The sequence below is a fragment of the Schistocerca serialis genome, chromosome 10, assembly GCF_023864345.2.
Source record: "Schistocerca serialis cubense isolate TAMUIC-IGC-003099 chromosome 10, iqSchSeri2.2, whole genome shotgun sequence".
NCBI classification, from domain to species: domain Eukaryota; kingdom Metazoa; phylum Arthropoda; class Insecta; order Orthoptera; family Acrididae; genus Schistocerca; species Schistocerca serialis.
This window is the reverse complement of record NC_064647.1, coordinates 185,543,012-185,556,171: the sequence shown is the minus strand read 5'-3', so window position 1 is coordinate 185,556,171 and position 13,160 is coordinate 185,543,012. Positions and strand designations below refer to the sequence as shown.

At 38.8% G+C, this 13,160-nt stretch overlaps 1 non-coding gene across 1 annotated transcript; it reads left to right on the top strand.

Moving 5' to 3' along the window:
* Window positions 1–6,344: 6,344 nt before the first annotated feature.
* Trnas-uga (transfer RNA serine (anticodon UGA)) lies at window positions 6,345–6,419 on the top strand. The gene has a single exon. It is a non-coding gene; the product is annotated as a tRNA-Ser (tRNA).
* The last annotated feature ends 6,741 nt before the right edge of the window (window positions 6,420–13,160 follow it).

Below are 13,160 nucleotides of genomic sequence, written 5' to 3'. Positions count from 1 at the left end.
GATATAATGGAAAGTAGAAAAAATGTAAATGACATGGTTAACAACCTAAAGGCACTAAACTGCTACTGTATAAATGAAAAACCTACTAGACTAGATGCATGCCTTGACAATGTAATTAGTAATGTAAATCAGGATCAACTAAAGCATGATGTGATTAAGTTAGAGTTATCTGATCATGACGGGATATGGGTCAGAATGGGCAGTATGAACCCAGAGAGAACTAAACAGTTAGTCACTTTCAGAATACTAAAAGAGAGCAATATTGTACAATTGAAACATGAACTGAAGGTGGTAGATTGGCCAAATACACTACACAATATAAAATATCTTGAGGAATGTTTCTCTCTGTTTCTATGTATCATTAAAAATGCAGTGGATAGTCACTGTCCACTTATCACAAAAAGTTGCACCTCTAACAACAGAAAAAAACCTCAGCACTCTAACAAGTGGTACACTCCAGAGCTCAAGCAAATGAGGACACTGCTACTTATATGAAAAAATAATAGTGATAAAAATGAGGAAGCCAGGAAACACAATGTGACCCTCAAGAAGTTGTACAAATATGAAATAAAATCACCTAAATGTAAAGTAAATGATGAATATATTGCAAGCTCAAAAAATGCCTGTCAAGCAGCTTGGAATATAATAAAAAGTGAAATTAATATGAGCAAACATGAAGCCACAGTGCCTATAGATTGCAACATCCTTCACGAATATTTTATAAATTGTGCCAGCTCTCATTCTTCTTCTTCTTCTTCTTCTTTTGGTAAAAATAATTCTGATAATATTTCAGCTGCTGTAACTCTTCTTAAACAACAAGCACCAGCAACCAAGAAATTCTCTTGGTCAAAAATCACCTCTGGCCACATTATCAAATCTATAAAGAAACTTAAAAACTCAAAAACAGAGGACTATTATGGGCTTAGTAACAGTATTGTTAAATACATAGCCACTGCAATCTTAATGTCACTAACATATCTGACGAATCGCATACTTGAAGAAGGAATATTCCCTGAATGTCTGAAAATGACAGTTACACTCCCAATCTATAAGAAAGGTGACAGAAAAATGCCAAACAATTATAGACCTATATTAATAGTTCCCATTATATCAAAAGTAATAGAAAACTGCATACATATCCAAATTTACAATTATTTTGAAAGTAATAAATTATTGAGTAAGAACCAGTTTGGCTTTCGATTTGAACTATTGACAACCAAAGCAGTTGAATGCCTCCTTAGTAATATATATGAAGGATATGAAAACAAGAAACTCACTTGTGCTACACTGTTAGATTTAACAAAGGCCTTCGACTCAGTCACACATGAAATAATGATTAAAAAACTAGAACATTAGGGTATTGTAGATAAATCATTACAATTTTTTCAATCATTCTTAAGCAACAGGGTACAATTAGTAAAAACAAACTATCAAAAGTTAACACCCATGAAAGTAAAGAGAGGAATTCCACAAGGCTCAGTGCTTGGCCCTTTCCTGTTCATTGTTTACATCAATGACTTCTCAAATTATATGCCATGCAACAATGTACTGTATGCTGATGATATAACACTAATAACAGATGGAGAATATATGCAAGACGTCATAGAATACAACAAAGTAGTAACTGAAATGAGCAGTGACTGGTGCAGAGCCAACCTTTTATCAATAAACAAATTGAAAACTGAATAAATTTACTTCACCCTGAAACCAATTGAACAGAATACAAAAAAGTCAAGTTACTAGGTTTACATATAGATCAAAAACTTACATGGGACAGACACACAAATTATCTATGTGGCAAACTTGCTCAAACTCCCTTTCTATTACACAATCTGAGACACGTTATCAGTAAAAATCTGCTAATCTCCACATACTTTGCTTTTTTCCATTCACAACTGCAATACAGGGTACTTCTTTGGGACAACTTAGTGGGTTCAAGTACCATCTTCAAGTGGCAAAAGAAAGCAGTCAGGTGCATTTTCGGACTAGCACCAAGACAAAGTTGCAAAAATCATTTTAAAGAACTAAAGATAATGACACTACCTAGCATATACATTTATAATTGTTTAATATATGCTAAAGAGAACATAAAGAACTTTAATTTAAGATCTGAAGTGCATGTTCATATTACTCGAAATAATAGTATCATAGACCTACCATACACAAGGCTGACATTAACACAAAAGAGCCATAAACACCTTAGCTTGAAATTTTATAACAAACTCCCAAAGGCTGTGAGCGAACTACCAATGAATAAGTTTAAGCAAACAATAGAAATGTGGCTCAAATGTACGCCATATTACTCACTTGATGAGTTTCAGAACAGTGACACAAAAGAGATATGCTACATGAAACAAAAAACTGCCATATGAATTATACCTGTATGTTTGTGACAGTAATGTACCAACAAAGACATTTTACATGGATACGTAAGAAGTACCATAAATATATCTTGATACTGTCTCACTCCCTTCCCAACCACTGATTCCCTTTCGTGCCCCTCGACTCTTATATCTGCCATCTGGTTTCTGTACAAATTGTAAAGTCTTTCGCTCCCTGTATTTTACCCCTGCCAACTTAAGAATTTGAAAGAGAGTATTCCAGTCAACATTGTCGAAAGCTTTCTCTAAGTCTACAAATGCTAGGAACGTAGGTTTGCCTATCCTCAATCTTACTTCTAAGATAAGTCGTAGGGTCAGTATTGCCTCACGTGTTCCAATATTTCTATGGAATCCAAACTGATCTTCCCTGAGGTCGGCTTCTACCAGTTTTTCCATTCGTCTGTAAAGAATTCGCGTAAGTATTTTGCAGCCGTGACTTATTAAACTGATAGTTCGGTAATCTTCACATCTGTCAACACCTGCTTTCTTTGGGATTGGAATTATTATATTCTTCTTGAAGTCTGAGGGTATTTCGCCTGTCTCATAAATTTTGCTCAGCAGATGGTAGAGTTTTGTCAGGACTGGCTCTCTCAAGGGTGTCAGTAGTTCTAATGGAATGTTGTCTACTCCCGGGGCCTTGTTTCAACTTAGGTCTTTCAGTGCTCTGTCAAACTCTTCACGCAGTATCATATCTCCCATTTCATCTTCATCTACATCCTCTTCCATTTCCATAATATTGCCCTCAAGTACCTCGCCCTTGTATAGACCCTCTATATACTCCTTGCACCTTCCTGCTTTCCCTTCTTTGCTTAGAACTGGGTTTCCATCTGAGCTCTTGATATTCATCCAAGTGGTTCTCTTTTCTCCAAAGGTCTTTTTAATTTTCCTGTAGGCAGTATCTATCTTACCACTAGTGAGATAAGCCTCTACATCCTTACATTTGTCCTCTAGCCATGCCTGCTTAGCCACTTTTCACTTCCTGTCGATCTCATTTTTGAGACATTTGTATCCCTTTTTTACCTGCTTCATTTACTGCATTTTTATATTTTCTCCTTTCATCTATTAAATTCAATATTTATGCTGTCACCCAAGGATTTCTACTAGCCCTAATCTTTTTACCTACTTGATCCTCTGCTGCCTTCACTACTCCATCCCTCAAAGCTACCCATTCTTCTTCTACTGTATTTCTTTCCCCCAGTCTTGTCAATTGTTCCCTTATGCTCTCCCTGAAACTCTGTACGACCTCTGGTTTAGTCAGTTCATCCAGGTCCCATCTCCTTAAATTCCCACCTTTTTGCAGTTTATTCAGTTTTAATCTACAGTTCATAACCAATAGATTGTGGTCAGAGTCCACATTTGCCCCTGGAAATGTCTTACAATTTAAAACCTGGTTCCTAAATCTATGTCTTACCATTATATAATCTATCTGATTCTTTCTAGTATCTCCAGGATTCTTTCATGTATGGAAATGTCAAATCTATAAGTTGGTACAGGAGATGAACAAGGAATGCTCTATGGTGGGAAAAAGGGCATAGCTGCATCTGAGCAGAGTCAAAAGTGGCACAACTCCAAAAAATGTCATTTACTTCCTGAAAAAGACCATTCCTAATCATGCCAGCTTTATTGCTGAAAAGCTTGAAACAAATGCTGTTAATAACAGTTTCAAAGTTAGTCTTAACTTTGAGCTTATAAATAAAGTAATGGCCAAAAATGTTATGATACAGTTTTTTATTCCAGAGAAGACCAATATTCCTGTGAAATAAGCTTTTATGTTACAGACAGACACCAAGAGCAACTAAGTTTAAAGGAATCATATACTGCTCAGAATGTCACTCCAATAGTTATAAGCAGTGCCAATGAGGAATGTCTTAGAACTAAACTTGATGTATTATAATTTTTTCTAGAAGAAGTGAAGCCAGATGAACTATCTGTGTGAACATTGGTTATCAACACAAAGAGCTGATTACTGCAACTGTATTGAATACCTAAATTTGGTAAGTGCATGGAACAGTGAATACCTAAGTCTGGTAAGTGCATGGTACAGAACAACTTCTGCCTTTGGTGATGTATCTTTATATACCAACAGAAAATTCAGTGTTAAAAAGTTGACTTAAAAAGGTTTTGTGTGGACCTAGGTTTAGAACAGGTTGTTTTGGAGTTATTAGATCTTAATATAATTGTTTTCTCATAAGGAACCTCTTGAATGCAAGGTAGAAAAATACCAATTATGTTTACAGCATTTGACGTCCCACATATTGTCTACCAAGTAGCCACAGTACTGGCTGCTAAGGGCAACAGGATGTGGGACTGGAGGTATCCAATGGTGAACACAGCATGAGGCTATGGGGTGTAGCTGAGCTGATTAGTCAACGGGTAGCTCACAACAGTGCTACAGTACTAGTGGTGTGGATACAAAGCAGAGGAATGGCAATGACAAACAAAGCAAACATTGCACTATATCTGCAACGACAGCTACTGAAGTTTCACCAGAAAGGAATCCAAGGGATTTTTCAGAGCAAGAAAGAAGAGGCAGATGAAATATCTGCAAGACGAGTTCATGGAATGTGAGGTGTCATATATGCTCGACTGTATGGACAATGTACATGAGGAGTACAGTACAGTGATGATGATACACACTGAGACAAGTGAAAGTGATATTGAAACTGGTGCCATGTGGTTCATCATCCTTGTCAGACAGAGAGACACAAATCCAGGCTTCGCAGAAACACAGTAAAGGACAATCGTTTCCAAGGAGCAGGTGTTAAACATAATTTTGTACGTGGAAGATAATCTGCAGCATAATAAAAAAACAATTATGAACAGATTTTGAATAAGTCCACAGCAATATAACCATGTAGTGGATAAGAAAAACTATGGATAATCAAGGGAGGACAAGGGACACTTGTTACAAAAACTGGCATTTGAATGTTTCAAGCATGCTGGTACCATTTACAGGATGTGCTTGATAGTGACCTACCATGTTACACACATCTACATCTATACTCTGCAAACCATCATGATGTGCATGGCAGAGGGTACAGCCTACTGTGCCAGTTTTAGGGTTTGTTCCCCTTCCATTGACATACAGAGTGCTGGAAGAATGATTGATGGAATGCCCCCCCCCCCCTCTCTCTCTCTCTCTCTCTCTCTCTCTCTGTCTGTATTTGTGTGTGTGTGTGTGTGTGTGTGTGTGTGTTTTGTTTGCATGCAGCAATTATTCTAATCTTATCCTCACAACCCCTATGAGAGACATATGGAGGGGATTGTAGTATATCCCTACAGTTATCATTTAAAGTAGGTTGTTAATAGACTTTTTCAGGATAGTTTATGTCTATCTTCAAGAGTCTTCCAGTTCAGTTCCTTTAGCATCTCCATGGCATTTGTGATGGGATGGCTTAGTCTCACACTATCCTTTAAACAATCAGTCCACCTACCTGGATACGTTCCAGGTTGGCTGCCCCTTCACTCTGTGATGGTAGATACTGGTTTAGCCGACAAAAGCAGCACTGACGAAAATTCGACTACACCATAACTCCAGTCACTGGAAAATGCCTAACATTTCCTTTAAGTTAGTTTATTGTCCTTAAAACATGGAAAATGGCTATCAAGTCTGTATTTAGTATCCCAACACCAATTACACAATGTTATTGATTATACCTGTTACAAGTTCATGTCTGAAAGCAGCCAGATGATATTTAGTATGACCCGATATTTTCAATGTCCTAAACAGCCACTGACCTAGAACCACTTGTGAGTAAACACATTCAGTTACTCGGTAGGCTGCTTGTAAAGAATTTCTTGCCATAATGTCTCATAATATGCACAAAACACGCCACACAGAGTTTATGTACAACATAAAATGTTCTCCTAAAATCTCCCTGCGCAGGAGAGCTTCTGTAAAGTTTGGAAGGTAGGAGACGAGATACTGGCAGAAGTAAAGCTGTGAGTACCAGACGTGAGTCGTGCTTCGGTAGCTCAGTTGGTAGAGCACTTGCCCGTGAAAGGCAAAGGTCCCGAGTTCGAGTCTCGGTCGGGCACACAGTTTTAATCTGCCAGGAAGTTTCAACAGAGGTGATGCTTGCCTTGACTCTGTGATCACAAACCTAAATACTTGGAACAATAAGATGACTGTAATTCACCCAATGATTTCTGATCACAGAGTACTGGTCATGGAAATTTACACAAAAAGAGCTAATAATCAATCAAACTGTTTCCTGCATTCTAATTATGTATTCACAAAAAGGGCCATGAACAAGGAAACATTAAGTGCTTTTCAGACAGCATTATCTGCAGTAGAGTGGCAGCTCGGATACAAGTAATGGCAGTGGTTAATGCTTTTAAAGAGTTCTTTCAGACGATCGAAACCAAATTTGACTATATCTATCAACCAAAAACCAGAAAATGTTCTACAAACATTTTACAACACAGGAAAAATGGCTGAGAGAAAAAAACGTGGTATACTAGAAAACCAAAAAACATTAAAACCCGTTATAGCCATTTCAGTGACTGTTTTTTCTTCGCCAATGAAAAAATTTATTTTTGTGTTTTTCTTGTTCAAATGATTTATCTCAACATGTTCACTGAAAAAAAAAGAAATTACAAACATGGTTTTTGAAAAACATAGTGTTGTCATTTGACACCTGTGTCACTATAGGTACATATAACTAAAGAATGCGGTCAACAACTTCTTGGTAAAGAAATAATTAGTAAACCATTCAAGTGACTAAATTTATTGCAACAAATTACTGAATATGAAATTTTACAAAACAATTGTTATTTTTGTTCAAACAAAGTGTTATATGGCATTTGGAACACTGAACTCAGCTTCTACCAATGCATTTTTCTAATTTGCATCTTTGCTCCCTCCCTTCAGTGTAATGTGGCCAATGAGAAAACCTGTCATATCTGGTATCTGAAACTGGCCTCACCTCTCTCTGCAATGTTTTTACTGCATCCAATGTGGATTCTTCATCTTCAAACTCATCCTCAATCAACAGCGGATGTCCTCTTTTCCTCAAAGTGAAGCTGTTTTCCTTCTCCATTATCATTAAAGTTTCAGCTCCCTGATTTCTGAACTTCAGCAGATCCATTTTCTCTTTACATCCTTTTCCTTTGGCATCCAGACCTCTCAGCTATTGTAACAAGAGCTGCATATGGAGAAATTGGCCATATGAAAAATTACTTTTACAGGCCACTTCTTAGTTTTCATGCATATTCTGTACCGAGAGATCAAAAAATCAATTTTGTCAACATTGCCCATAAATGAACAGTAATCCCTTATAATGGCTGGTCTTGTGACCTTCAGATGTTGCTTCTGTGCCACATTCCACCTCTTTCCTTTATCGATAATGTCTGCACTCACGTATGAGGAAGTGAGAGTAACACCACTATTATCGGGCCAGTGAACAACACAGAGATCTTCTTCTGTGGTCACACAAACATTGACAGACCCTGTTCCTTCCTTCTTCAGTTCAGACTCGGATTTCAGTGGACACTTTTGTAACCAGTTTGCTCTGATGCTCCCATTGAAAAAGATCTTCTTTTTCAACAATTCATGCACCAGTGACATAGATGTAAAATAATTATCAAAATACAGTTTGTACCCACAGCCTTGTGGAATACGTTCACTCAGTTACATCACTATGGAACCACCAAGGCTCAGGTGCTTGTGGTCACTTCAAATTCCCATACTTTTATCCTGATATTTTTCAGAATCATATACATCCCAGAAACACCACAGTGAACAAAATCTTTTGGACCAACAGGGTTTGGTTTACCACAAATAAATTGCTTCATTACATTCCTTCCTTTGAAAGGGATCATTTCTCATCAGTACTTTGTCTTTCTTCTTGTATCAGACTGGTACAAATTTCCCTGATTCTACTTACCTGTAGCCTTACCTTCTTGCAATATATGTGCAATCTGAGAAATCTTAATGTACCCATCAAAACATGTACCCCAATCAGTTTTTGTATTTGAGAGTTGGTAAATTTCACTGGCACTCCATTTTCCTGCACTGAATATAAATTTATTTGTTGCGAAAGCAGTTCCAGAAAATCATCGGTGAACTATTCTGAAAAATATTCAGCAGGACTTCTTACTTCTTCATCAGCTGAAATATCTGGACCACTGGAAGTAGTGCCAAGAAATGTAAAAGACATTTTTTTCCATATGAAGTTACTGTGCGGCTGTTCATTTTCTGCTTGTGAAACTAATTTCTCAGGTTCTAGAGTGTCTCTTTCATGTTGTGAGGTCTGGCACTCCTATTGTGCTTCTTCATTCATCACATTTGCTGTATCTCCAAGAGTTTCAGGTCCAGACTCTTCACTGTCTGAGAGCTCTGAAAGTTCACTGGCACTCAGCTATAGTAGAATCTGCTCAATTTCCTCGTCAAAAAGTTTCACCATATCAGAGTCTGAAAAATTAAAATATTTACTCATATGATCTATGTGATGTGTGAAAATAATCAGAATATCAATTAAATATATTAAGAATGATTATCTTCCAAAATTATTTCAACTGAACATTAAAAATAATACCTACAAAAACCAGAATGTCCATGCCACATGAACGCAAGTCATCACAATGGCGTCAAATGACAACAACCAGATTTGAAAAAAATGTAGCTAACAACGTAACAAAAAAACATCACACAATAACCTTACCTTTAAGAAACTTGTAACACTTTTGTCTTCTATAAATTGTCGACAGTACCAAAACAGAAAGGAAAAAATGGAAGCATGTTCCACACATTACAGTACATGTAACACAGCATGACGAACATTCAACTGTTGACTTCCCTTTTCAAAGGAGATGAAGGTGCTCACGCCTTTACTAGATTGTCGTCATCCACCAGCAGCATGACAAAATGTAGACATTCTGTGTTTCCAATCTGCAATCGGTGAAACATGATGGTGTCAACTGAGAACATGATGAGCGAAAGGGCTACTGCTATTACATGATCATTTCAAAGCAGCAACAGATCCTTGTGCAAAGGAAATGTTTTACAGCAAATGTTTACAGGCAAAACGTCTTTGTAGGAAGGACACAGAAGAAGCCAAAAAGAAAAATAATGACAGGTCCATTGAAGGAGCTATCAACTCACACAAGGAAGCCTGGGACCTGATCAATGAACAAAGGAAAAAACCCACCTCTCTATTAAGCTTGTGCAGTTCAGATAAGTTCAACAATTATTTTATTCACATTGTGAGAAACACTGTAGGTGCAACCCCTGTCTGGAATATAGACCCTGCAGCTGCTGTAAGAAATGAAAACAGATGTGTTAGGTGAAATGGAGAAATAATAATAATTATAATATAATGAAGACTGCAAAATCTTAAAAGTCTTCTGACAGTCAGGATACATATGGGGTGTCCACTTATGTCCTCACAAAAATTATCCATGATATTGCTGAACCATTAACTATGGTAAGTAATAAATGTCAATCTGTTGTATTTCCGGTCTTGCATGGACAGTACCAGCTAATTATAATGGATGACCCAGGCATGGCAGCAAGCTTCAGACCAATATCAATAATTCCTTTTTTTGCTGAAGTCACTGAGACTGCAGTGAAAGGCCAAATCTCAATTTACTTTGAAATTAATGAACTTCTCTCAGATGCACAGAAAGGGTTCTATAAAGGCAAATCTACAAAAGCAGCAGCACTAAATCTTTGAGATAGAGAGAGAGCAGGGGGGTCCAGTTCTCCGTGCAAATTTCTGTTCTGGTTGTTCCGCCGTTTATTCTCATGATGGCTGATGGTGTTACGGACAACATTTTCTGTCAGTTGGTCGAACAACAAGAATCATTCACTATGGTGTTGCACCACCAATCACAGGTGCTGGACAATCAAACTCTGGTACTTCAATCATTGGCTTCTGTTTTGTCAAGTCAGCATGCTTCTCAGTCTGTGTCACCTGCTGTTTTGCCCTCCGTGTCTCCCATGGTTTATCTGCCTCCGTTTTCTGCACACAGTGAGTCTGTTGAGGAATGAGACACAAATCTGCACCAACACTTTCAGGCTTTTAGGATTACTGACACTATTTTACATCATGCCTTGTTCCTTGCATGGATACTGCCAACAATGTAACAAGTCCTATGTCAACTCGCCCCTTTGCAGGATCTGTCTCTTTAACGTTTGACCAAATGTGTGAACTACTTTCAAAATTCTACCATAAGCACACCCACATTATTGCATCACAGGTTGCGTTTTACCGATCGAACATTGGTGGCCGAGCTCCATGGGTTAAGTCGTCCTCGTCATTTTGTGTCTGGTGCGCATAAAGAGCTGTATGCTGATCAGTAGGTGACAGATGCTATAATCCATTTAGCTCCAGATCTTGAGGGATGAGAGCATGACCTCCAGGGTGAAAATCCACCCCTGTTTGAGGTTTTAGCTATTGCACAGCCATTCAAGGTGTTGTACGCTATGGATCACCAAATTGAGTCATGGTGTGAGGTATCAGCAATTCAAGCCTGCTCCACATCAAGCTTCAGATAGTTCATGGGTGGAAGACACAGTCACGGTGGTCTGCACACCATCACAGCATCAATGCGGCAGGCCTCGCACCCAGCAGCAGCGTACCAACAAAGTATGCAGGCCAGTAAACAGAATTCCACATTCCCGCTCTGCCCTTATTGTTTCAATAATCCTGAGTGCCCAGGGGGTCCAAATTCTGGACTACCTGTCGTAATTACAACAAAAGAGGTCACATTGCTTCTGCTTGTAATGCAAAAATTCAGCACAATGACCCTGATGAAGATATGGATGTAAATATTGTATCGGCTATTTCTGATGTGCCAAACAAGCTTTTCGTTGATGTTATGGTTTTTCATAAAGTTTTGCACATGCAAGTGGATGAAGGAGCTGTGGTAAGCTTGTTAAACTCATAAACTTATATGGACTTCAACTTCCCTCCATTTCTCCCTGTGTCACGGAAGTTAGGAAATTACAATAAGCAGAGTATTCCTATTCTCTGCCTTCGTGAGCTACAAGTCTAGCCTGATCACTTACATTTCTTGTTGTAGATAATGCATGTATGGAGAATCTTTTTGGATTAGATGCTTTTAAGTTTTTTGGTTTTACTATTTAAGATGAAGTGAATTTATTGTCTGAGCAAGTGCCATATACACAGATAGATGCATTATGTTCTGAATTTTCCCCTTCATTCTCTCCTGGATTGGGGTGTCCCAACAATTTTCAAGTGCACATTACCATGAGACCTCCTGCTTGGGCTCATTTTTTCTGGGCCTGTCCAGTTCCAGTGGTACTCAGGGAAAAAATCAAGGATGATGTAGATCAGCTCACGGAATCTGATGTTGTTCAGCCTAATGCATCAAGTGAGTGGTCTACCCCCTTAGCTTTAGTAAAGAATCCTTTGGGCCGGTTATGCCTATGCAGTGATTTTAAAGTTTCTGTGGATGCACAATCTGTAGTGGATACATACCCAATACCGCACCCAGACGAACTCTTTGCAAAGTTATCAGGTAGTCAATATTTCTCAAAAATTGACTTGTCAGATGCCTATTTACAACTCCCTTTAGATACAGAGTACAACATATGTTAGTTTCAATACCCCTTTCAGATTGTACCTGTACTTGAGATTGCCTTCTAGAGTCACCAGTGTTCCCGTCCGCCCCCGGTAGCTGAGTGGTCAGCGCGACAGACTGTCAATCCAAAGGGCCCGGGTTCGATTCCCGGCTGGGTCGGAGGTTTTCTCTGCTCAGGGACTGGGTGTTGTGTTGTCCTAATCATCATCATTTCATCACCATCGACGCGCAAGTCGCCGAAGTGGCGTCAAATCTAAAGACTTGCACCAGGCGAACGGTCTACCCGACGGGAGGCCCTCGTCACACGACATTTCATTTCATTTCACCAGTGTTCCCACTATTTTTCAATGTTTTTTGGAACAACTTACAGTATGTGTGCCAGGTTGTGCAAACTATTTGGATGACATTGTAGTTTCCGTTGCATCCACAGAGGAGCAGTCACAAAATTTCTGTACGCTTTTTTTTCTGTACTTGAAGTATACTGACATTTAGGAAAATGCCAGTGTTTTCAACCTTCTATCATTTATCCTGGGTTTGAAGTTTCTTGCGAGGGTCTCAAATCCCTGCATCAACCTGTTTCTGCTACTGTGTTTTTTCCGTGCCTTACATCAGTCAGAGAACTTGAGGCTTTTCTAGACAAAGTCACCTACTACCATAAATTTTAGTGTGGGGCAGTGACAATCACACAGCCGTTACACGCATTGCTGCTCAAAGGGCATCAGTGTCATTGGTTGCCAGGTTGTGAAACCATGTTTTCCACGATTAAGACCATGTTCCAGTCTTTGTCCTGCTTAGTGGCATACCAACCAGACCTCCACTTGGCCCTTGCAATGGACGCTTCCAGTACGGGTCAGGGAGAAGGGGGGTTAAGTGCTCATAGATATCCCAATGTCTCCAAGTGGCCTATTGCTTATGCCTCAGAAAAGCTGACGTCTGCTCAAACTAGGTACGCTCAGGTAGGAAAGGAAGCTTTGGCCATTGTGTATGCTGTTAAGAAATTCCACATCTTTCTCTGTGTTACCAAATTCCACCTGGTCACCAGACACAAACCATTGGTCTTCTTACTCAGTCCTTCTGTGTCATTACCAGATAAAGCAGCACATCACATTTCTCATTGGGATCTTTTCCTTTCATTCATGTTACAACTATGAGACTCATTTCCAACCTACCAATCAACATGCAAATGCTGATGTACTGTTCTGCCTGCTGGCAAGTCTGGGCACAGGAAGT